Source organism: Sebastes fasciatus, chromosome 18 (assembly GCF_043250625.1).
Source record: "Sebastes fasciatus isolate fSebFas1 chromosome 18, fSebFas1.pri, whole genome shotgun sequence".
NCBI lineage: Eukaryota > Metazoa > Chordata > Actinopteri > Perciformes > Sebastidae > Sebastes > Sebastes fasciatus.
In genome coordinates, this window is record NC_133812.1 from 4,558,169 (window position 1) to 4,583,560 (window position 25,392).

At 47.7% G+C, this 25,392-nt stretch overlaps 1 protein-coding gene, 1 long non-coding RNA gene and 15 other non-coding genes across 18 annotated transcripts in view; 15 read left to right on the plus strand and 2 right to left on the minus strand.

Annotated features, from left to right (window-relative positions):
* The window catches only part of LOC141756678 (uncharacterized), a 254,987-nt gene that overhangs the window by 112,795 nt on the left and 116,800 nt on the right, over nt 1–25,392 (minus strand). The window lies entirely within an intron of this gene.
* Nucleotides 1–25,392, minus strand: part of LOC141756667 (delta(14)-sterol reductase TM7SF2-like) — a 184,247-nt gene that overhangs the window by 77,316 nt on the left and 81,539 nt on the right. The window lies entirely within an intron of this gene.
* On the plus strand, nt 16–88 carry trnav-aac (transfer RNA valine (anticodon AAC)). Its single transcript has one exon. It is a non-coding gene; the product is annotated as a tRNA-Val (tRNA).
* Nucleotides 1,745–1,817, plus strand: trnav-aac (transfer RNA valine (anticodon AAC)). The gene has a single exon. It is a non-coding gene; the product is annotated as a tRNA-Val (tRNA).
* trnav-aac (transfer RNA valine (anticodon AAC)) lies at nt 3,474–3,546 on the plus strand. Its single transcript has one exon. It is a non-coding gene; the product is annotated as a tRNA-Val (tRNA).
* On the plus strand, nt 5,203–5,275 carry trnav-aac (transfer RNA valine (anticodon AAC)). The gene has a single exon. It is a non-coding gene; the product is annotated as a tRNA-Val (tRNA).
* trnav-aac (transfer RNA valine (anticodon AAC)) lies at nt 6,932–7,004 on the plus strand. Its single transcript has one exon. It is a non-coding gene; the product is annotated as a tRNA-Val (tRNA).
* On the plus strand, nt 8,661–8,733 carry trnav-cac (transfer RNA valine (anticodon CAC)). The gene has a single exon. It is a non-coding gene; the product is annotated as a tRNA-Val (tRNA).
* trnav-cac (transfer RNA valine (anticodon CAC)) lies at nt 10,390–10,462 on the plus strand. The gene has a single exon. It is a non-coding gene; the product is annotated as a tRNA-Val (tRNA).
* Nucleotides 12,119–12,191, plus strand: trnav-cac (transfer RNA valine (anticodon CAC)). The gene has a single exon. It is a non-coding gene; the product is annotated as a tRNA-Val (tRNA).
* Nucleotides 13,848–13,920, plus strand: trnav-cac (transfer RNA valine (anticodon CAC)). The gene has a single exon. It is a non-coding gene; the product is annotated as a tRNA-Val (tRNA).
* Nucleotides 15,577–15,649, plus strand: trnav-cac (transfer RNA valine (anticodon CAC)). Its single transcript has one exon. It is a non-coding gene; the product is annotated as a tRNA-Val (tRNA).
* On the plus strand, nt 17,306–17,378 carry trnav-cac (transfer RNA valine (anticodon CAC)). Its single transcript has one exon. It is a non-coding gene; the product is annotated as a tRNA-Val (tRNA).
* trnav-cac (transfer RNA valine (anticodon CAC)) lies at nt 19,035–19,107 on the plus strand. Its single transcript has one exon. It is a non-coding gene; the product is annotated as a tRNA-Val (tRNA).
* Nucleotides 20,764–20,836, plus strand: trnav-aac (transfer RNA valine (anticodon AAC)). Its single transcript has one exon. It is a non-coding gene; the product is annotated as a tRNA-Val (tRNA).
* trnav-aac (transfer RNA valine (anticodon AAC)) lies at nt 22,493–22,565 on the plus strand. The gene has a single exon. It is a non-coding gene; the product is annotated as a tRNA-Val (tRNA).
* On the plus strand, nt 24,222–24,294 carry trnav-aac (transfer RNA valine (anticodon AAC)). Its single transcript has one exon. It is a non-coding gene; the product is annotated as a tRNA-Val (tRNA).

The following is a 25,392-nucleotide window of genomic DNA, read 5'->3' on the forward strand; positions in this document are numbered from 1 at the left end:
AGGGCCTTTTCATCGGTTTCCGTAGTGTAGCGGTTATCACGTTCGCCTAACACGCGAAAGGTCCCCAGTTCGAAACTGGGCAGAAACACATTCCTTTGTTCATCCTTACTCTTTCACTGTCCAAGTCTGCCGAGTTGTATTCCCAGTACACCGGGTAATAAGTAACACTACTTGAAATCGTGTTTGGCTTCCTTCCTTCAGGGAATATATAGATACACGGGGAATCATTGAAGTTGAAGGACAGTGAGACATTCTGGTTGCGTTTGCTCTGGTCGACCGCGGATGTGAAATTTGGATACAACCGCGTAAATAGACTATTCAATGTCATGCCACGCTGAATTCAGAGTTTACACCTTTCAGCATTGACGTGGGGGTTTCTGTTCAACCATACAAGGATAAAGAGGTGGTCCACTGTTCCATGACCAGGACGGAATCCGCTCTGCTCCTTCTTGATCTGAGGCTAGCGCCACCTTTCCAGCACCCTTCCCAGAGAGGCTGAGCAGTGCGATACCTTCATGATTGGAGCACACCCTCCGGTCTCCCTTTTTACAAATGTGAATCACGGCCCCGTTCTGCCATCCCACAGGCACTGTCCCGGACCTCCATGCAAAACTGAAGAGGCGTGTCGGTCAAGACAGCCAAACAATGTGCAAAGCCTTAAGCATCTCAGAGCGAATCTCATCCACACCTGGCACCTTACCGCTGAAGAGCTTCTTAACTACCTCACACACCTCTGCCAGGGATATGGGTGACGCTTCCCCCAAGTCCTCAAACTCTGCCTCCTCCACGGAGGATGTGTTGGTCGGGCTCAGGAGCTCTTCAAAATGCTCTTTCCGCCGCTCGATAATATCCTCAGTCAGGGTCAGCAGTTCTGCTCCCCTGCTGAACACAGTCTCAGCCAAAACCTGCTCTCCCTTCTTGAGTCGTCTAACGGTTTGCCAGAACTTCCATGATGCCAAAAGAAAGTCCTTCTCCGCAGCCTCCCGGAAACCAACATATGGTAGGAATATCACATTGCGTGCTGAGTGGCTGCTAATTGGGAATTCTCCATTCTGCTGTGAAGTAACAACTGCTGCTGCTTTACAACTTTTGTCTTTCTTGTTGAATAATCAGCAGCTGGTCTTCCGCGTGACAGGCGGAGATACTGTCCACTATACTAACGAGGACTGCTTCATCCCTGTTTTTGGCACGTCAACGGGCAGGGGGCGCTGTTCCAGTGTATACGGGAAATATACAGAGATATACAGGGAATGATTGAAGTTGAAGGACAGCGACACATTTTGGTTGTGTTGGCTCTGGTAAATCGCAGATGTGAAATGTGGATGAAACCACGTAAATAGACCACTCAATGTCATGTCACGCTGAATTCGGAGGTGATGCCTTTCAGCATTGACTTGGGGGTTTCTGTACCTCAGTGGCTCAAATCTTTTTCTTTTTTGTGAATGTTGTTTTCATGCTGATAATGGGAGGACTGAAACCAGGCTACAATAAACCCTTTTCAACAAATGACTAGATTCATGATGAAGGACTGTTTCTAATAAAATAGACATTTATGGTTAGCGTGCCTACTGCATTTACTGTCACTCAAATCCATGACACAGCAGCTGTGACTGAATCCGGTTTAGAATTTATCATCTGATATCTCCAAGTCAAAAGCTAACATGACGTCTGGCATTTGAAATGTTTGCGGTGAAGTATGCAGGTGCATTAACGCGCCCAGATGCGTAAAAGGGCCTTTTCATCGGTTTCCGTAGTGTAGCGGTTATCACGTTCGCCTAACACGCGAAAGGTCCCCAGTTCGAAACTGGGCAGAAACACATTCCTTTGTTCATCCTTACTCTTTCACTGTCCAAGTCTGCCGAGTTGTATTCCCAGTACACCGGGTAATAAGTAACACTACTTGAAATCGTGTTTGGCTTCCTTCCTTCAGGGAATATATAGATACACGGGGAATCATTGAAGTTGAAGGACAGTGAGACATTCTGGTTGCGTTTGCTCTGGTCGACCGCGGATGTGAAATTTGGATACAACCGCGTAAATAGACTATTCAATGTCATGCCACGCTGAATTCAGAGTTTACACCTTTCAGCATTGACGTGGGGGTTTCTGTTCAACCATACAAGGATAAAGAGGTGGTCCACTGTTCCATGACCAGGACGGAATCCGCTCTGCTCCTTCTTGATCTGAGGCTAGCGCCACCTTTCCAGCACCCTTCCCAGAGAGGCTGAGCAGTGCGATACCTTCATGATTGGAGCACACCCTCCGGTCTCCCTTTTTACAAATGTGAATCACGGCCCCGTTCTGCCATCCCACAGGCACTGTCCCGGACCTCCATGCGAAACTGAAGAGGCGTGTCGGTCAAGACAGCCAAACAATGTGCAAAGCCTTAAGCATCTCAGAGCGAATCTCATCCACACCTGGCACCTTACCGCTGAAGAGCTTCTTAACTACCTCACACACCTCTGCCAGGGATATGGGTGACGCTTCCCCCAAGTCCTCAAACTCTGCCTCCTCCACGGAGGATGTGTTGGTCGGGCTCAGGAGCTCTTCAAAATGCTCTTTCCGCCGCTCGATAATATCCTCAGTCAGGGTCAGCAGTTCTGCTCCCCTGCTGAACACAGTCTCAGCCAAAACCTGCTCTCCCTTCTTGAGTCGTCTAACGGTTTGCCAGAACTTCCATGATGCCAAAAGAAAGTCCTTCTCCGCAGCCTCCCGGAAACCAACATATGGTAGGAATATCACATTGCGTGCTGAGTGGCTGCTAATTGGGAATTCTCCATTCTGCTGTGAAGTAACAACTGCTGCTGCTTTACAACTTTTGTCTTTCTTGTTGAATAATCAGCAGCTGGTCTTCCGCGTGACAGGCGGAGATACTGTCCACTATACTAACGAGGACTGCTTCATCCCTGTTTTTGGCACGTCAACGGGCAGGGGGCGCTGTTCCAGTGTATACGGGAAATATACAGAGATATACAGGGAATGATTGAAGTTGAAGGACAGCGACACATTTTGGTTGTGTTGGCTCTGGTAAATCGCAGATGTGAAATGTGGATGAAACCACGTAAATAGACCACTCAATGTCATGTCACGCTGAATTCGGAGGTGATGCCTTTCAGCATTGACTTGGGGGTTTCTGTACCTCAGTGGCTCAAATCTTTTTCTTTTTTGTGAATGTTGTTTTCATGCTGATAATGGGAGGACTGAAACCAGGCTACAATAAACCCTTTTCAACAAATGACTAGATTCATGATGAAGGACTGTTTCTAATAAAATAGACATTTATGGTTAGCGTGCCTACTGCATTTACTGTCACTCAAATCCATGACACAGCAGCTGTGACTGAATCCGGTTTAGAATTTATCATCTGATATCTCCAAGTCAAAAGCTAACATGACGTCTGGCATTTGAAATGTTTGCGGTGAAGTATGCAGGTGCATTAACGCGCCCAGATGCGTAAAAGGGCCTTTTCATCGGTTTCCGTAGTGTAGCGGTTATCACGTTCGCCTAACACGCGAAAGGTCCCCAGTTCGAAACTGGGCAGAAACACATTCCTTTGTTCATCCTTACTCTTTCACTGTCCAAGTCTGCCGAGTTGTATTCCCAGTACACCGGGTAATAAGTAACACTACTTGAAATCGTGTTTGGCTTCCTTCCTTCAGGGAATATATAGATACACGGGGAATCATTGAAGTTGAAGGACAGTGAGACATTCTGGTTGCGTTTGCTCTGGTCGACCGCGGATGTGAAATTTGGATACAACCGCGTAAATAGACTATTCAATGTCATGCCACGCTGAATTCAGAGTTTACACCTTTCAGCATTGACGTGGGGGTTTCTGTTCAACCATACAAGGATAAAGAGGTGGTCCACTGTTCCATGACCAGGACGGAATCCGCTCTGCTCCTTCTTGATCTGAGGCTAGCGCCACCTTTCCAGCACCCTTCCCAGAGAGGCTGAGCAGTGCGATACCTTCATGATTGGAGCACACCCTCCGGTCTCCCTTTTTACAAATGTGAATCACGGCCCCGTTCTGCCATCCCACAGGCACTGTCCCGGACCTCCATGCGAAACTGAAGAGGCGTGTCGGTCAAGACAGCCAAACAATGTGCAAAGCCTTAAGCATCTCAGAGCGAATCTCATCCACACCTGGCACCTTACCGCTGAAGAGCTTCTTAACTACCTCACACACCTCTGCCAGGGATATGGGTGACGCTTCCCCCAAGTCCTCAAACTCTGCCTCCTCCACGGAGGATGTGTTGGTCGGGCTCAGGAGCTCTTCAAAATGCTCTTTCCGCCGCTCGATAATATCCTCAGTCAGGGTCAGCAGTTCTGCTCCCCTGCTGAACACAGTCTCAGCCAAAACCTGCTCTCCCTTCTTGAGTCGTCTAACGGTTTGCCAGAACTTCCATGATGCCAAAAGAAAGTCCTTCTCCGCAGCCTCCCGGAAACCAACATATGGTAGGAATATCACATTGCGTGCTGAGTGGCTGCTAATTGGGAATTCTCCATTCTGCTGTGAAGTAACAACTGCTGCTGCTTTACAACTTTTGTCTTTCTTGTTGAATAATCAGCAGCTGGTCTTCCGCGTGACAGGCGGAGATACTGTCCACTATACTAACGAGGACTGCTTCATCCCTGTTTTTGGCACGTCAACGGGCAGGGGGCGCTGTTCCAGTGTATACGGGAAATATACAGAGATATACAGGGAATGATTGAAGTTGAAGGACAGCGACACATTTTGGTTGTGTTGGCTCTGGTAAATCGCAGATGTGAAATGTGGATGAAACCACGTAAATAGACCACTCAATGTCATGTCACGCTGAATTCGGAGGTGATGCCTTTCAGCATTGACTTGGGGGTTTCTGTACCTCAGTGGCTCAAATCTTTTTCTTTTTTGTGAATGTTGTTTTCATGCTGATAATGGGAGGACTGAAACCAGGCTACAATAAACCCTTTTCAACAAATGACTAGATTCATGATGAAGGACTGTTTCTAATAAAATAGACATTTATGGTTAGCGTGCCTACTGCATTTACTGTCACTCAAATCCATGACACAGCAGCTGTGACTGAATCCGGTTTAGAATTTATCATCTGATATCTCCAAGTCAAAAGCTAACATGACGTCTGGCATTTGAAATGTTTGCGGTGAAGTATGCAGGTGCATTAACGCGCCCAGATGCGTAAAAGGGCCTTTTCATCGGTTTCCGTAGTGTAGCGGTTATCACGTTCGCCTAACACGCGAAAGGTCCCCAGTTCGAAACTGGGCAGAAACACATTCCTTTGTTCATCCTTACTCTTTCACTGTCCAAGTCTGCCGAGTTGTATTCCCAGTACACCGGGTAATAAGTAACACTACTTGAAATCGTGTTTGGCTTCCTTCCTTCAGGGAATATATAGATACACGGGGAATCATTGAAGTTGAAGGACAGTGAGACATTCTGGTTGCGTTTGCTCTGGTCGACCGCGGATGTGAAATTTGGATACAACCGCGTAAATAGACTATTCAATGTCATGCCACGCTGAATTCAGAGTTTACACCTTTCAGCATTGACGTGGGGGTTTCTGTTCAACCATACAAGGATAAAGAGGTGGTCCACTGTTCCATGACCAGGACGGAATCCGCTCTGCTCCTTCTTGATCTGAGGCTAGCGCCACCTTTCCAGCACCCTTCCCAGAGAGGCTGAGCAGTGCGATACCTTCATGATTGGAGCACACCCTCCGGTCTCCCTTTTTACAAATGTGAATCACGGCCCCGTTCTGCCATCCCACAGGCACTGTCCCGGACCTCCATGCGAAACTGAAGAGGCGTGTCGGTCAAGACAGCCAAACAATGTGCAAAGCCTTAAGCATCTCAGAGCGAATCTCATCCACACCTGGCACCTTACCGCTGAAGAGCTTCTTAACTACCTCACACACCTCTGCCAGGGATATGGGTGACGCTTCCCCCAAGTCCTCAAACTCTGCCTCCTCCACGGAGGATGTGTTGGTCGGGCTCAGGAGCTCTTCAAAATGCTCTTTCCGCCGCTCGATAATATCCTCAGTTAGGGTCAGCAGTTCTGCTCCCCTGCTGAACACAGTCTCAGCCAAAACCTGCTCTCCCTTCTTGAGTCGTCTAACGGTTTGCCAGAACTTCCATGATGCCAAAAGAAAGTCCTTCTCCGCAGCCTCCCGGAAACCAACATATGGTAGGAATATCACATTGCGTGCTGAGTGGCTGCTAATTGGGAATTCTCCATTCTGCTGTGAAGTAACAACTGCTGCTGCTTTACAACTTTTGTCTTTCTTGTTGAATAATCAGCAGCTGGTCTTCCGCGTGACAGGCGGAGATACTGTCCACTATACTAACGAGGACTGCTTCATCCCTGTTTTTGGCACGTCAACGGGCAGGGGGCGCTGTTCCAGTGTATACGGGAAATATACAGAGATATACAGGGAATGATTGAAGTTGAAGGACAGCGACACATTTTGGTTGTGTTGGCTCTGGTAAATCGCAGATGTGAAATGTGGATGAAACCACGTAAATAGACCACTCAATGTCATGTCACGCTGAATTCGGAGGTGATGCCTTTCAGCATTGACTTGGGGGTTTCTGTACCTCAGTGGCTCAAATCTTTTTCTTTTTTGTGAATGTTGTTTTCATGCTGATAATGGGAGGACTGAAACCAGGCTACAATAAACCCTTTTCAACAAATGACTAGATTCATGATGAAGGACTGTTTCTAATAAAATAGACATTTATGGTTAGCGTGCCTACTGCATTTACTGTCACTCAAATCCATGACACAGCAGCTGTGACTGAATCCGGTTTAGAATTTATCATCTGATATCTCCAAGTCAAAAGCTAACATGACGTCTGGCATTTGAAATGTTTGCGGTGAAGTATGCAGGTGCATTAACGCGCCCAGATGCGTAAAAGGGCCTTTTCATCGGTTTCCGTAGTGTAGCGGTTATCACGTTCGCCTAACACGCGAAAGGTCCCCAGTTCGAAACTGGGCAGAAACACATTCCTTTGTTCATCCTTACTCTTTCACTGTCCAAGTCTGCCGAGTTGTATTCCCAGTACACCGGGTAATAAGTAACACTACTTGAAATCGTGTTTGGCTTCCTTCCTTCAGGGAATATATAGATACACGGGGAATCATTGAAGTTGAAGGACAGTGAGACATTCTGGTTGCGTTTGCTCTGGTCGACCGCGGATGTGAAATTTGGATACAACCGCGTAAATAGACTATTCAATGTCATGCCACGCTGAATTCAGAGTTTACACCTTTCAGCATTGACGTGGGGGTTTCTGTTCAACCATACAAGGATAAAGAGGTGGTCCACTGTTCCATGACCAGGACGGAATCCGCTCTGCTCCTTCTTGATCTGAGGCTAGCGCCACCTTTCCAGCACCCTTCCCAGAGAGGCTGAGCAGTGCGATACCTTCATGATTGGAGCACACCCTCCGGTCTCCCTTTTTACAAATGTGAATCACGGCCCCGTTCTGCCATCCCACAGGCACTGTCCCGGACCTCCATGCGAAACTGAAGAGGCGTGTCGGTCAAGACAGCCAAACAATGTGCAAAGCCTTAAGCATCTCAGAGCGAATCTCATCCACACCTGGCACCTTACCGCTGAAGAGCTTCTTAACTACCTCACACACCTCTGCCAGGGATATGGGTGACGCTTCCCCCAAGTCCTCAAACTCTGCCTCCTCCACGGAGGATGTGTTGGTCGGGCTCAGGAGCTCTTCAAAATGCTCTTTCCGCCGCTCGATAATATCCTCAGTCAGGGTCAGCAGTTCTGCTCCCCTGCTGAACACAGTCTCAGCCAAAACCTGCTCTCCCTTCTTGAGTCGTCTAACGGTTTGCCAGAACTTCCATGATGCCAAAAGAAAGTCCTTCTCCGCAGCCTCCCGGAAACCAACATATGGTAGGAATATCACATTGCGTGCTGAGTGGCTGCTAATTGGGAATTCTCCATTCTGCTGTGAAGTAACAACTGCTGCTGCTTTACAACTTTTGTCTTTCTTGTTGAATAATCAGCAGCTGGTCTTCCGCGTGACAGGCGGAGATACTGTCCACTATACTAACGAGGACTGCTTCATCCCTGTTTTTGGCACGTCAACGGGCAGGGGGCGCTGTTCCAGTGTATACGGGAAATATACAGAGATATACAGGGAATGATTGAAGTTGAAGGACAGCGACACATTTTGGTTGTGTTGGCTCTGGTAAATCGCAGATGTGAAATGTGGATGAAACCACGTAAATAGACCACTCAATGTCATGTCACGCTGAATTCGGAGGTGATGCCTTTCAGCATTGACTTGGGGGTTTCTGTACCTCAGTGGCTCAAATCTTTTTCTCTTTTGTGAATGTTGTTTTCATGCTGATAATGGGAGGACTGAAACCAGGCTACAATAAACCCTTTTCAACAAATGACTAGATTCATGATGAAGGACTGTTTCTAATAAAATAGACATTTATGGTTAGCGTGCCTACTGCATTTACTGTCACTCAAATCCATGACACAGCAGCTGTGACTGAATCCGGTTTAGAATTTATCATCTGATATCTCCAAGTCAAAAGCTAACATGACGTCTGGCATTTGAAATGTTTGCGGTGAAGTATGCAGGTGCATTAACGCGCCCAGATGCGTAAAAGGGCCTTTTCATCGGTTTCCGTAGTGTAGCGGTTATCACGTTCGCCTCACACGCGAAAGGTCCCCAGTTCGAAACTGGGCGGAAACACATTCCTTTGTTCATCCTTACTCTTTCACAGTCCAAGTCTGCCGAGTTGTATTCCCAGTACACCGGGTAATAAGTAACACTACTTGAAATCGTGTTTGGCTTCCTTCCTTCAGGGAATATATAGATACACGGGGAATCATTGAAGTTGAAGGACAGTGAGACATTCTGGTTGCGTTTGCTCTGGTCGACCGCGGATGTGAAATTTGGATACAACCGCGTAAATAGACTATTCAATGTCATGCCACGCTGAATTCAGAGTTTACACCTTTCAGCATTGACGTGGGGGTTTCTGTTCAACCATACAAGGATAAAGAGGTGGTCCACTGTTCCATGACCAGGACGGAATCCGCTCTGCTCCTTCTTGATCTGAGGCTAGCGCCACCTTTCCAGCACCCTTCCCAGAGAGGCTGAGCAGTGCGATACCTTCATGATTGGAGCACACCCTCCGGTCTCCCTTTTTACAAATGTGAATCACGGCCCCGTTCTGCCATCCCACAGGCACTGTCCCGGACCTCCATGCGAAACTGAAGAGGCGTGTCGGTCAAGACAGCCAAACAATGTGCAAAGCCTTAAGCATCTCAGAGCGAATCTCATCCACACCTGGCACCTTACCGCTGAAGAGCTTCTTAACTACCTCACACACCTCTGCCAGGGATATGGGTGACGCTTCCCCCAAGTCCTCAAACTCTGCCTCCTCCACGGAGGATGTGTTGGTCGGGCTCAGGAGCTCTTCAAAATGCTCTTTCCGCCGCTCGATAATATCCTCAGTCAGGGTCAGCAGTTCTGCTCCCCTGCTGAACACAGTCTGAGCCAAAACCTGCTCTCCCTTCTTGAGTCGTCTAACGGTTTGCCAGAACTTCCATGATGCCAAAAGAAAGTCCTTCTCCGCAGCCTCCCGGAAACCAACATATGGTAGGAATATCACATTGCGTGCTGAGTGGCTGCTAATTGGGAATTCTCCATTCTGCTGTGAAGTAACAACTGCTGCTGCTTTACAACTTTTGTCTTTCTTGTTGAATAATCAGCAGCTGGTCTTCCGCGTGACAGGCGGAGATACTGTCCACTATACTAACGAGGACTGCTTCATCCCTGTTTTTGGCACGTCAACGGGCAGGGGGCGCTGTTCCAGTGTATACGGGAAATATACAGAGATATACAGGGAATGATTGAAGTTGAAGGACAGCGACACATTTTGGTTGTGTTGGCTCTGGTAAATCGCAGATGTGAAATGTGGATGAAACCACGTAAATAGACCACTCAATGTCATGTCACGCTGAATTCGGAGGTGATGCCTTTCAGCATTGACTTGGGGGTTTCTGTACCTCAGTGGCTCAAATCTTTTTCTCTTTTGTGAATGTTGTTTTCATGCTGATAATGGGAGGACTGAAACCAGGCTACAATAAACCCTTTTCAACAAATGACTAGATTCATGATGAAGGACTGTTTCTAATAAAATAGACATTTATGGTTAGCGTGCCTACTGCATTTACTGTCACTCAAATCCATGACACAGCAGCTGTGACTGAATCCGGTTTAGAATTTATCATCTGATATCTCCAAGTCAAAAGCTAACATGACGTCTGGCATTTGAAATGTTTGCGGTGAAGTATGCAGGTGCATTAACGCGCCCAGATGCGTAAAAGGGCCTTTTCATCGGTTTCCGTAGTGTAGCGGTTATCACGTTCGCCTCACACGCGAAAGGTCCCCAGTTCGAAACTGGGCGGAAACACATTCCTTTGTTCATCCTTACTCTTTCACAGTCCAAGTCTGCCGAGTTGTATTCCCAGTACACCGGGTAATAAGTAACACTACTTGAAATCGTGTTTGGCTTCCTTCCTTCAGGGAATATATAGATACACGGGGAATCATTGAAGTTGAAGGACAGTGAGACATTCTGGTTGCGTTTGCTCTGGTCGACCGCGGATGTGAAATTTGGATACAACCGCGTAAATAGACTATTCAATGTCATGCCACGCTGAATTCAGAGTTTACACCTTTCAGCATTGACGTGGGGGTTTCTGTTCAACCATACAAGGATAAAGAGGTGGTCCACTGTTCCATGACCAGGACGGAATCCGCTCTGCTCCTTCTTGATCTGAGGCTAGCGCCACCTTTCCAGCACCCTTCCCAGAGAGGCTGAGCAGTGCGATACCTTCATGATTGGAGCACACCCTCCGGTCTCCCTTTTTACAAATGTGAATCACGGCCCCGTTCTGCCATCCCACAGGCACTGTCCCGGACCTCCATGCGAAACTGAAGAGGCGTGTCGGTCAAGACAGCCAAACAATGTGCAAAGCCTTAAGCATCTCAGAGCGAATCTCATCCACACCTGGCACCTTACCGCTGAAGAGCTTCTTAACTACCTCACACACCTCTGCCAGGGATATGGGTGACGCTTCCCCCAAGTCCTCAAACTCTGCCTCCTCCACGGAGGATGTGTTGGTCGGGCTCAGGAGCTCTTCAAAATGCTCTTTCCGCCGCTCGATAATATCCTCAGTCAGGGTCAGCAGTTCTGCTCCCCTGCTGAACACAGTCTGAGCCAAAACCTGCTCTCCCTTCTTGAGTCGTCTAACGGTTTGCCAGAACTTCCATGATGCCAAAAGAAAGTCCTTCTCCGCAGCCTCCCGGAAACCAACATATGGTAGGAATATCACATTGCGTGCTGAGTGGCTGCTAATTGGGAATTCTCCATTCTGCTGTGAAGTAACAACTGCTGCTGCTTTACAACTTTTGTCTTTCTTGTTGAATAATCAGCAGCTGGTCTTCCGCGTGACAGGCGGAGATACTGTCCACTATACTAACGAGGACTGCTTCATCCCTGTTTTTGGCACGTCAACGGGCAGGGGGCGCTGTTCCAGTGTATACGGGAAATATACAGAGATATACAGGGAATGATTGAAGTTGAAGGACAGCGACACATTTTGGTTGTGTTGGCTCTGGTAAATCGCAGATGTGAAATGTGGATGAAACCACGTAAATAGACCACTCAATGTCATGTCACGCTGAATTCGGAGGTGATGCCTTTCAGCATTGACTTGGGGGTTTCTGTACCTCAGTGGCTCAAATCTTTTTCTCTTTTGTGAATGTTGTTTTCATGCTGATAATGGGAGGACTGAAACCAGGCTACAATAAACCCTTTTCAACAAATGACTAGATTCATGATGAAGGACTGTTTCTAATAAAATAGACATTTATGGTTAGCGTGCCTACTGCATTTACTGTCACTCAAATCCATGACACAGCAGCTGTGACTGAATCCGGTTTAGAATTTATCATCTGATATCTCCAAGTCAAAAGCTAACATGACGTCTGGCATTTGAAATGTTTGCGGTGAAGTATGCAGGTGCATTAACGCGCCCAGATGCGTAAAAGGGCCTTTTCATCGGTTTCCGTAGTGTAGCGGTTATCACGTTCGCCTCACACGCGAAAGGTCCCCAGTTCGAAACTGGGCGGAAACACATTCCTTTGTTCATCCTTACTCTTTCACAGTCCAAGTCTGCCGAGTTGTATTCCCAGTACACCGGGTAATAAGTAACACTACTTGAAATCGTGTTTGGCTTCCTTCCTTCAGGGAATATATAGATACACGGGGAATCATTGAAGTTGAAGGACAGTGAGACATTCTGGTTGCGTTTGCTCTGGTCGACCGCGGATGTGAAATTTGGATACAACCGCGTAAATAGACTATTCAATGTCATGCCACGCTGAATTCAGAGTTTACACCTTTCAGCATTGACGTGGGGGTTTCTGTTCAACCATACAAGGATAAAGAGGTGGTCCACTGTTCCATGACCAGGACGGAATCCGCTCTGCTCCTTCTTGATCTGAGGCTAGCGCCACCTTTCCAGCACCCTTCCCAGAGAGGCTGAGCAGTGCGATACCTTCATGATTGGAGCACACCCTCCGGTCTCCCTTCTTACAAATGTGAATCACGGCCCCGTTCTGCCATCCCACAGGCACTGTCCCGGACCTCCATGCGAAACTGAAGAGGCGTGTCGGTCAAGACAGCCAAACAATGTGCAAAGCCTTAAGCATCTCAGAGCGAATCTCATCCACACCTGGCACCTTACCGCTGAAGAGCTTCTTAACTACCTCACACACCTCTGCCAGGGATATGGGTGACGCTTCCCCCAAGTCCTCAAACTCTGCCTCCTCCACGGAGGATGTGTTGGTCGGGCTCAGGAGCTCTTCAAAATGCTCTTTCCGCCGCTCGATAATATCCTCAGTCAGGGTCAGCAGTTCTGCTCCCCTGCTGAACACAGTCTGAGCCAAAACCTGCTCTCCCTTCTTGAGTCGTCTAACGGTTTGCCAGAACTTCCATGATGCCAAAAGAAAGTCCTTCTCCGCAGCCTCCCGGAAACCAACATATGGTAGGAATATCACATTGCGTGCTGAGTGGCTGCTAATTGGGAATTCTCCATTCTGCTGTGAAGTAACAACTGCTGCTGCTTTACAACTTTTGTCTTTCTTGTTGAATAATCAGCAGCTGGTCTTCCGCGTGACAGGCGGAGATACTGTCCACTATACTAACGAGGACTGCTTCATCCCTGTTTTTGGCACGTCAACGGGCAGGGGGCGCTGTTCCAGTGTATACGGGAAATATACAGAGATATACAGGGAATGATTGAAGTTGAAGGACAGCGACACATTTTGGTTGTGTTGGCTCTGGTAAATCGCAGATGTGAAATGTGGATGAAACCACGTAAATAGACCACTCAATGTCATGTCACGCTGAATTCGGAGGTGATGCCTTTCAGCATTGACTTGGGGGTTTCTGTACCTCAGTGGCTCAAATCTTTTTCTCTTTTGTGAATGTTGTTTTCATGCTGATAATGGGAGGACTGAAACCAGGCTACAATAAACCCTTTTCAACAAATGACTAGATTCATGATGAAGGACTGTTTCTAATAAAATAGACATTTATGGTTAGCGTGCCTACTGCATTTACTGTCACTCAAATCCATGACACAGCAGCTGTGACTGAATCCGGTTTAGAATTTATCATCTGATATCTCCAAGTCAAAAGCTAACATGACGTCTGGCATTTGAAATGTTTGCGGTGAAGTATGCAGGTGCATTAACGCGCCCAGATGCGTAAAAGGGCCTTTTCATCGGTTTCCGTAGTGTAGCGGTTATCACGTTCGCCTCACACGCGAAAGGTCCCCAGTTCGAAACTGGGCGGAAACACATTCCTTTGTTCATCCTTACTCTTTCACAGTCCAAGTCTGCCGAGTTGTATTCCCAGTACACCGGGTAATAAGTAACACTACTTGAAATCGTGTTTGGCTTCCTTCCTTCAGGGAATATATAGATACACGGGGAATCATTGAAGTTGAAGGACAGTGAGACATTCTGGTTGCGTTTGCTCTGGTCGACCGCGGATGTGAAATTTGGATACAACCGCGTAAATAGACTATTCAATGTCATGCCACGCTGAATTCAGAGTTTACACCTTTCAGCATTGACGTGGGGGTTTCTGTTCAACCATACAAGGATAAAGAGGTGGTCCACTGTTCCATGACCAGGACGGAATCCGCTCTGCTCCTTCTTGATCTGAGGCTAGCGCCACCTTTCCAGCACCCTTCCCAGAGAGGCTGAGCAGTGCGATACCTTCATGATTGGAGCACACCCTCCGGTCTCCCTTTTTACAAATGTGAATCACGGCCCCGTTCTGCCATCCCACAGGCACTGTCCCGGACCTCCATGCGAAACTGAAGAGGCGTGTCGGTCAAGACAGCCAAACAATGTGCAAAGCCTTAAGCATCTCAGAGCGAATCTCATCCACACCTGGCACCTTACCGCTGAAGAGCTTCTTAACTACCTCACACACCTCTGCCAGGGATATGGGTGACGCTTCCCCCAAGTCCTCAAACTCTGCCTCCTCCACGGAGGATGTGTTGGTCGGGCTCAGGAGCTCTTCAAAATGCTCTTTCCGCCGCTCGATAATATCCTCAGTCAGGGTCAGCAGTTCTGCTCCCCTGCTGAACACAGTCTGAGCCAAAACCTGCTCTCCCTTCTTGAGTCGTCTAACGGTTTGCCAGAACTTCCATGATGCCAAAAGAAAGTCCTTCTCCGCAGCCTCCCGGAAACCAACATATGGTAGGAATATCACATTGCGTGCTGAGTGGCTGCTAATTGGGAATTCTCCATTCTGCTGTGAAGTAACAACTGCTGCTGCTTTACAACTTTTGTCTTTCTTGTTGAATAATCAGCAGCTGGTCTTCCGCGTGACAGGCGGAGATACTGTCCACTATACTAACGAGGACTGCTTCATCCCTGTTTTTGGCACGTCAACGGGCAGGGGGCGCTGTTCCAGTGTATACGGGAAATATACAGAGATATACAGGGAATGATTGAAGTTGAAGGACAGCGACACATTTTGGTTGTGTTGGCTCTGGTAAATCGCAGATGTGAAATGTGGATGAAACCACGTAAATAGACCACTCAATGTCATGTCACGCTGAATTCGGAGGTGATGCCTTTCAGCATTGACTTGGGGGTTTCTGTACCTCAGTGGCTCAAATCTTTTTCTCTTTTGTGAATGTTGTTTTCATGCTGATAATGGGAGGACTGAAACCAGGCTACAATAAACCCTTTTCAACAAATGACTAGATTCATGATGAAGGACTGTTTCTAATAAAATAGACATTTATGGTTAGCGTGCCTACTGCATTTACTGTCACTCAAATCCATGACACAGCAGCTGTGACTGAATCCGGTTTAGAATTTATCATCTGATATCTCCAAGTCAAAAGCTAACATGACGTCTGGCATTTGAAATGTTTGCGGTGAAGTATGCAGGTGCATTAACGCGCCCAGATGCGTAAAAGGGCCTTTTCGTCGGTTTCCGTAGTGTAGCGGTTATCACGTTCGCCTCACACGCGAAAGGTCCCCAGTTCGAAACTGGGCGGAAACACATTCCTTTGTTCATCCTTACTCTTTCACAGTCCAAGTCTGCCGAGTTGTATTCCCAGTACACCGGGTAATAAGTAACACTACTTGAAATCGTGTTTGGCTTCCTTCCTTCAGGGAATATATAGATACACGGGGAATCATTGAAGTTGAAGGACAGTGAGACATTCTGGTTGCGTTTGCTCTGGTCGACCGCGGATGTGAAATTTGGATACAACCGCGTAAATAGACTATTCAATGTCATGCCACGCTGAATTCAGAGTTTACACCTTTCAGCATTGACGTGGGGGTTTCTGTTCAACCATACAAGGATAAAGAGGTGGTCCACTGTTCCATGACCAGGACGGAATCCGCTCTGCTCCTTCTTGATCTGAGGCTAGCGCCACCTTTCCAGCACCCTTCCCAGAGAGGCTGAGCAGTGCGATACCTTCATGATTGGAGCACACCCTCCGGTCTCCCTTTTTACAAATGTGAATCACGGCCCCGTTCTGCCATCCCACAGGCACTGTCCCGGACCTCCATGCGAAACTGAAGAGGCGTGTCGGTCAAGACAGCCAAACAATGTGCAAAGCCTTAAGCATCTCAGAGCGAATCTCATCCACACCTGGCACCTTACCGCTGAAGAGCTTCTTAACTACCTCACACACCTCTGCCAGGGATATGGGTGACGCTTCCCCCAAGTCCTCAAACTCTGCCTCCTCCACGGAGGATGTGTTGGTCGGGCTCAGGAGCTCTTCAAAATGCTCTTTCCGCCGCTCGATAATATCCTCAGTCAGGGTCAGCAGTTCTGCTCCCCTGCTGAACACAGTCTGAGCCAAAACCTGCTCTCCCTTCTTGAGTCGTCTAACGGTTTGCCAGAACTTCCATGATGCCAAAAGAAAGTCCTTCTCCGCAGCCTCCCGGAAACCAACATATGGTAGGAATATCACATTGCGTGCTGAGTGGCTGCTAATTGGGAATTCTCCATTCTGCTGTGAAGTAACAACTGCTGCTGCTTTACAACTTTTGTCTTTCTTGTTGAATAATCAGCAGCTGGTCTTCCGCGTGACAGGCGGAGATACTGTCCACTATACTAACGAGGACTGCTTCATCCCTGTTTTTGGCACGTCAACGGGCAGGGGGCGCTGTTCCAGTGTATACGGGAAATATACAGAGATATACAGGGAATGATTGAAGTTGAAGGACAGCGACACATTTTGGTTGTGTTGGCTCTGGTAAATCGCAGATGTGAAATGTGGATGAAACCACGTAAATAGACCACTCAATGTCATGTCACGCTGAATTCGGAGGTGATGCCTTTCAGCATTGACTTGGGGGTTTCTGTACCTCAGTGGCTCAAATCTTTTTCTCTTTTGTGAATGTTGTTTTCATGCTGATAATGGGAGGACTGAAACCAGGCTACAATAAACCCTTTTCAACAAATGACTAGATTCATGATGAAGGACTGTTTCTAATAAAATAGACATTTATGGTTAGCGTGCCTACTGCATTTACTGTCACTCAAATCCATGACACAGCAGCTGTGACTGAATCCGGTTTAGAATTTATCATCTGATATCTCCAAGTCAAAAGCTAACATGACGTCTGGCATTTGAAATGTTTGCGGTGAAGTATGCAGGTGCATTAACGCGCCCAGATGCGTAAAAGGGCCTTTTCATCGGTTTCCGTAGTGTAGCGGTTATCACGTTCGCCTCACACGCGAAAGGTCCCCAGTTCGAAACTGGGCGGAAACACATTCCTTTGTTCATCCTTACTCTTTCACAGTCCAAGTCTGCCGAGTTGTATTCCCAGTACACCGGGTAATAAGTAACACTACTTGAAATCGTGTTTGGCTTCCTTCCTTCAGGGAATATATAGATACACGGGGAATCATTGAAGTTGAAGGACAGTGAGACATTCTGGTTGCGTTTGCTCTGGTCGACCGCGGATGTGAAATTTGGATACAACCGCGTAAATAGACTATTCAATGTCATGCCACGCTGAATTCAGAGTTTACACCTTTCAGCATTGACGTGGGGGTTTCTGTTCAACCATACAAGGATAAAGAGGTGGTCCACTGTTCCATGACCAGGACGGAATCCGCTCTGCTCCTTCTTGATCTGAGGCTAGCGCCACCTTTCCAGCACCCTTCCCAGAGAGGCTGAGCAGTGCGATACCTTCATGATTGGAGCACACCCTCCGGTCTCCCTTTTTACAAATGTGAATCACGGCCCCGTTCTGCCATCCCACAGGCACTGTCCCGGACCTCCATGCGAAACTGAAGAGGCGTGTCGGTCAAGACAGCCAAACAATGTGCAAAGCCTTAAGCATCTCAGAGCGAATCTCATCCACACCTGGCACCTTACCGCTGAAGAGCTTCTTAACTACCTCACACACCTCTGCCAGGGATATGGGTGACGCTTCCCCCAAGTCCTCAAACTCTGCCTCCTCCACGGAGGATGTGTTGGTCGGGCTCAGGAGCTCTTCAAAATGCTCTTTCCGCCGCTCGATAATATCCTCAGTCAGGGTCAGCAGTTCTGCTCCCCTGCTGAACACAGTCTGAGCCAAAACCTGCTCTCCCTTCTTGAGTCGTCTAACGGTTTGCCAGAACTTCCATGATGCCAAAAGAAAGTCCTTCTCCGCAGCCTCCCGGAAACCAACATATGGTAGGAATATCACATTGCGTGCTGAGTGGCTGCTAATTGGGAATTCTCCATTCTGCTGTGAAGTAACAACTGCTGCTGCTTTACAACTTTTGTCTTTCTTGTTGAATAATCAGCAGCTGGTCTTCCGCGTGACAGGCGGAGATACTGTCCACTATACTAACGAGGACTGCTTCATCCCTGTTTTTGGCACGTCAACGGGCAGGGGGCGCTGTTCCAGTGTATACGGGAAATATACAGAGATATACAGGGAATGATTGAAGTTGAAGGACAGCGACACATTTTGGTTGTGTTGGCTCTGGTAAATCGCAGATGTGAAATGTGGATGAAACCACGTAAATAGACCACTCAATGTCATGTCACGCTGAATTCGGAGGTGATGCCTTTCAGCATTGACTTGGGGGTTTCTGTACCTCAGTGGCTCAAATCTTTTTCTCTTTTGTGAATGTTGTTTTCATGCTGATAATGGGAGGACTGAAACCAGGCTACAATAAACCCTTTTCAACAAATGACTAGATTCATGATGAAGGACTGTTTCTAATAAAATAGACATTTATGGTTAGCGTGCCTACTGCATTTACTGTCACTCAAATCCATGACACAGCAGCTGTGACTGAATCCGGTTTAGAATTTATCATCTGATATCTCCAAGTCAAAAGCTAACATGACGTCTGGCATTTGAAATGTTTGCGGTGAAGTATGCAGGTGCATTAACGCGCCCAGATGCGTAAAAGGGCCTTTTCATCGGTTTCCGTAGTGTAGCGGTTATCACGTTCGCCTCACACGCGAAAGGTCCCCAGTTCGAAACTGGGCGGAAACACATTCCTTTGTTCATCCTTACTCTTTCACAGTCCAAGTCTGCCGAGTTGTATTCCCAGTACACCGGGTAATAAGTAACACTACTTGAAATCGTGTTTGGCTTCCTTCCTTCAGGGAATATATAGATACACGGGGAATCATTGAAGTTGAAGGACAGTGAGACATTCTGGTTGCGTTTGCTCTGGTCGACCGCGGATGTGAAATTTGGATACAACCGCGTAAATAGACTATTCAATGTCATGCCACGCTGAATTCAGAGTTTACACCTTTCAGCATTGACGTGGGGGTTTCTGTTCAACCATACAAGGATAAAGAGGTGGTCCACTGTTCCATGACCAGGACGGAATCCGCTCTGCTCCTTCTTGATCTGAGGCTAGCGCCACCTTTCCAGCACCCTTCCCAGAGAGGCTGAGCAGTGCGATACCTTCATGATTGGAGCACACCCTCCGGTCTCCCTTTTTACAAATGTGAATCACGGCCCCGTTCTGCCATCCCACAGGCACTGTCCCGGACCTCCATGCGAAACTGAAGAGGCGTGTCGGTCAAGACAGCCAAACAATGTGCAAAGCCTTAAGCATCTCAGAGCGAATCTCATCCACACCTGGCACCTTACCGCTGAAGAGCTTCTTAACTACCTCACACACCTCTGCCAGGGATATGGGTGACGCTTCCCCCAAGTCCTCAAACTCTGCCTCCTCCACGGAGGATGTGTTGGTCGGGCTCAGGAGCTCTTCAAAATGCTCTTTCCGCCGCTCGATAATATCCTCAGTCAGGGTCAGCAGTTCTGCTCCCCTGCTGAACACAGTCTCAGCCAAAACCTGCTCTCCCTTCTTGAGTCGTCTAACGGTTTGCCAGAACTTCCATGATGCCAAAAGAAAGTCCTTCTCCGCAGCCTCCCGGAAACCAACATATGGTAGGAATATCACATTGCGTGCTGAGTGGCTGCTAATTGGGAATTCTCCATTCTGCTGTGAAGTAACAACTGCTGCTGCTTTACAACTTTTGTCTTTCTTGTTGAATAATCAGCAGCTGGTCTTCCGCGTGACAGGCGGAGATACTGTCCACTATACTAACGAGGACTGCTTCATCCCTGTTTTTGGCACGTCAACGGGCAGGGGGCGCTGTTCCAGTGTATACGGGAAATATACAGAGATATACAGGGAATGATTGAAGTTGAAGGACAGCGACACATTTTGGTTGTGTTGGCTCTGGTAAATCGCAGATGTGAAATGTGGATGAAACCACGTAAATAGACCACTCAATGTCATGTCACGCTGAATTCGGAGGTGATGCCTTTCAGCATTGACTTGGGGGTTTCTGTACCTCAGTGGCTCAAATCTTTTTCTTTTTTGTGAATGTTGTTTTCATGCTGATAATGGGAGGACTGAAACCAGGCTACAATAAACCCTTTTCAACAAATGACTAGATTCATGATGAAGGACTGTTTCTAATAAAATAGACATTTATGGTTAGCGTGCCTACTGCATTTACTGTCACTCAAATCCATGACACAGCAGCTGTGACTGAATCCGGTTTAGAATTTATCATCTGATATCTCCAAGTCAAAAGCTAACATGACGTCTGGCATTTGAAATGTTTGCGGTGAAGTATGCAGGTGCATTAACGCGCCCAGATGCGTAAAAGGGCCTTTTCATCGGTTTCCGTAGTGTAGCGGTTATCACGTTCGCCTAACACGCGAAAGGTCCCCAGTTCGAAACTGGGCAGAAACACATTCCTTTGTTCATCCTTACTCTTTCACTGTCCAAGTCTGCCGAGTTGTATTCCCAGTACACCGGGTAATAAGTAACACTACTTGAAATCGTGTTTGGCTTCCTTCCTTCAGGGAATATATAGATACACGGGGAATCATTGAAGTTGAAGGACAGTGAGACATTCTGGTTGCGTTTGCTCTGGTCGACCGCGGATGTGAAATTTGGATACAACCGCGTAAATAGACTATTCAATGTCATGCCACGCTGAATTCAGAGTTTACACCTTTCAGCATTGACGTGGGGGTTTCTGTTCAACCATACAAGGATAAAGAGGTGGTCCACTGTTCCATGACCAGGACGGAATCCGCTCTGCTCCTTCTTGATCTGAGGCTAGCGCCACCTTTCCAGCACCCTTCCCAGAGAGGCTGAGCAGTGCGATACCTTCATGATTGGAGCACACCCTCCGGTCTCCCTTTTTACAAATGTGAATCACGGCCCCGTTCTGCCATCCCACAGGCACTGTCCCGGACCTCCATGCGAAACTGAAGAGGCGTGTCGGTCAAGACAGCCAAACAATGTGCAAAGCCTTAAGCATCTCAGAGCGAATCTCATCCACACCTGGCACCTTACCGCTGAAGAGCTTCTTAACTACCTCACACACCTCTGCCAGGGATATGGGTGACGCTTCCCCCAAGTCCTCAAACTCTGCCTCCTCCACGGAGGATGTGTTGGTCGGGCTCAGGAGCTCTTCAAAATGCTCTTTCCGCCGCTCGATAATATCCTCAGTTAGGGTCAGCAGTTCTGCTCCCCTGCTGAACACAGTCTCAGCCAAAACCTGCTCTCCCTTCTTGAGTCGTCTAACGGTTTGCCAGAACTTCCATGATGCCAAAAGAAAGTCCTTCTCCGCAGCCTCCCGGAAACCAACATATGGTAGGAATATCACATTGCGTGCTGAGTGGCTGCTAATTGGGAATTCTCCATTCTGCTGTGAAGTAACAACTGCTGCTGCTTTACAACTTTTGTCTTTCTTGTTGAATAATCAGCAGCTGGTCTTCCGCGTGACAGGCGGAGATACTGTCCACTATACTAACGAGGACTGCTTCATCCCTGTTTTTGGCACGTCAACGGGCAGGGGGCGCTGTTCCAGTGTATACGGGAAATATACAGAGATATACAGGGAATGATTGAAGTTGAAGGACAGCGACACATTTTGGTTGTGTTGGCTCTGGTAAATCGCAGATGTGAAATGTGGATGAAACCACGTAAATAGACCACTCAATGTCATGTCACGCTGAATTCGGAGGTGATGCCTTTCAGCATTGACTTGGGGGTTTCTGTACCTCAGTGGCTCAAATCTTTTTCTCTTTTGTGAATGTTGTTTTCATGCTGATAATGGGAGGACTGAAACCAGGCTACAATAAACCCTTTTCAACAAATGACTAGATTCATGATGAAGGACTGTTTCTAATAAAATAGACATTTATGGTTAGCGTGCCTACTGCATTTACTGTCACTCAAATCCATGACACAGCAGCTGTGACTGAATCCGGTTTAGAATTTATCATCTGATATCTCCAAGTCAAAAGCTAACATGACGTCTGGCATTTGAAATGTTTGCGGTGAAGTATGCAGGTGCATTAACGCGCCCAGATGCGTAAAAGGGCCTTTTCATCGGTTTCCGTAGTGTAGCGGTTATCACGTTCGCCTAACACGCGAAAGGTCCCCAGTTCGAAACTGGGCAGAAACACATTCCTTTGTTCATCCTTACTCTTTCACTGTCCAAGTCTGCCGAGTTGTATTCCCAGTACACCGGGTAATAAGTAACACTACTTGAAATCGTGTTTGGCTTCCTTCCTTCAGGGAATATATAGATACACGGGGAATCATTGAAGTTGAAGGACAGTGAGACATTCTGGTTGCGTTTGCTCTGGTCGACCGCGGATGTGAAATTTGGATACAACCGCGTAAATAGACTATTCAATGTCATGCCACGCTGAATTCAGAGTTTACACCTTTCAGCATTGACGTGGGGGTTTCTGTTCAACCATACAAGGATAAAGAGGTGGTCCACTGTTCCATGACCAGGACGGAATCCGCTCTGCTCCTTCTTGATCTGAGGCTAGCGCCACCTTTCCAGCACCCTTCCCAGAGAGGCTGAGCAGTGCGATACCTTCATGATTGGAGCACACCCTCCGGTCTCCCTTTTTACAAATGTGAATCACGGCCCCGTTCTGCCATCCCACAGGCACTGTCCCGGACCTCCATGCGAAACTGAAGAGGCGTGTCGGTCAAGACAGCCAAACAATGTGCAAAGCCTTAAGCATCTCAGAGCGAATCTCATCCACACCTGGCACCTTACCGCTGAAGAGCTTCTTAACTACCTCACACACCTCTGCCAGGGATATGGGTGACGCTTCCCCCAAGTCCTCAAACTCTGCCTCCTCCACGGAGGATGTGTTGGTCGGGCTCAGGAGCTCTTCAAAATGCTCTTTCCGCCGCTCGATAATATCCTCAGTCAGGGTCAGCAGTTCTGCTCCCCTGCTGAACACAGTCTCAGCCAAAACCTGCTCTCCCTTCTTGAGTCGTCTAACGGTTTGCCAGAACTTCCATGATGCCAAAAGAAAGTCCTTCTCCGCAGCCTCCCGGAAACCAACATATGGTAGGAATATCACATTGCGTGCTGAGTGGCTGCTAATTGGGAATTCTCCATTCTGCTGTGAAGTAACAACTGCTGCTGCTTTACAACTTTTGTCTTTCTTGTTGAATAATCAGCAGCTGGTCTTCCGCGTGACAGGCGGAGATACTGTCCACTATACTAACGAGGACTGCTTCATCCCTGTTTTTGGCACGTCAACGGGCAGGGGGCGCTGTTCCAGTGTATACGGGAAATATACAGAGATATACAGGGAATGATTGAAGTTGAAGGACAGCGACACATTTTGGTTGTGTTGGCTCTGGTAAATCGCAGATGTGAAATGTGGATGAAACCACGTAAATAGACCACTCAATGTCATGTCACGCTGAATTCGGAGGTGATGCCTTTCAGCATTGACTTGGGGGTTTCTGTACCTCAGTGGCTCAAATCTTTTTCTTTTTTGTGAATGTTGTTTTCATGCTGATAATGGGAGGACTGAAACCAGGCTACAATAAACCCTTTTCAACAAATGACTAGATTCATGATGAAGGACTGTTTCTAATAAAATAGACATTTATGGTTAGCGTGCCTACTGCATTTACTGTCACTCAAATCCATGACACAGCAGCTGTGACTGAATCCGGTTTAGAATTTATCATCTGATATCTCCAAGTCAAAAGCTAACATGACGTCTGGCATTTGAAATGTTTGCGGTGAAGTATGCAGGTGCATTAACGCGCCCAGATGCGTAAAAGGGCCTTTTCATCGGTTTCCGTAGTGTAGCGGTTATCACGTTCGCCTAACACGCGAAAGGTCCCCAGTTCGAAACTGGGCAGAAACACATTCCTTTGTTCATCCTTACTCTTTCACTGTCCAAGTCTGCCGAGTTGTATTCCCAGTACACCGGGTAATAAGTAACACTACTTGAAATCGTGTTTGGCTTCCTTCCTTCAGGGAATATATAGATACACGGGGAATCATTGAAGTTGAAGGACAGTGAGACATTCTGGTTGCGTTTGCTCTGGTCGACCGCGGATGTGAAATTTGGATACAACCGCGTAAATAGACTATTCAATGTCATGCCACGCTGAATTCAGAGTTTACACCTTTCAGCATTGACGTGGGGGTTTCTGTTCAACCATACAAGGATAAAGAGGTGGTCCACTGTTCCATGACCAGGACGGAATCCGCTCTGCTCCTTCTTGATCTGAGGCTAGCGCCACCTTTCCAGCACCCTTCCCAGAGAGGCTGAGCAGTGCGATACCTTCATGATTGGAGCACACCCTCCGGTCTCCCTTTTTACAAATGTGAATCACGGCCCCGTTCTGCCATCCCACAGGCACTGTCCCGGACCTCCATGCGAAACTGAAGAGGCGTGTCGGTCAAGACAGCCAAACAATGTGCAAAGCCTTAAGCATCTCAGAGCGAATCTCATCCACACCTGGCACCTTACCGCTGAAGAGCTTCTTAACTACCTCACACACCTCTGCCAGGGATATGGGTGACGCTTCCCCCAAGTCCTCAAACTCTGCCTCCTCCACGGAGGATGTGTTGGTCGGGCTCAGGAGCTCTTCAAAATGCTCTTTCCGCCGCTCGATAATATCCTCAGTCAGGGTCAGCAGTTCTGCTCCCCTGCTGAACACAGTCTCAGCCAAAACCTGCTCTCCCTTCTTGAGTCGTCTAACGGTTTGCCAGAACTTCCATGATGCCAAAAGAAAGTCCTTCTCCGCAGCCTCCCGGAAACCAACATATGGTAGGAATATCACATTGCGTGCTGAGTGGCTGCTAATTGGGAATTCTCCATTCTGCTGTGAAGTAACAACTGCTGCTGCTTTACAACTTTTGTCTTTCTTGTTGAATAATCAGCAGCTGGTCTTCCGCGTGACAGGCGGAGATACTGTCCACTATACTAACGAGGACTGCTTCATCCCTGTTTTTG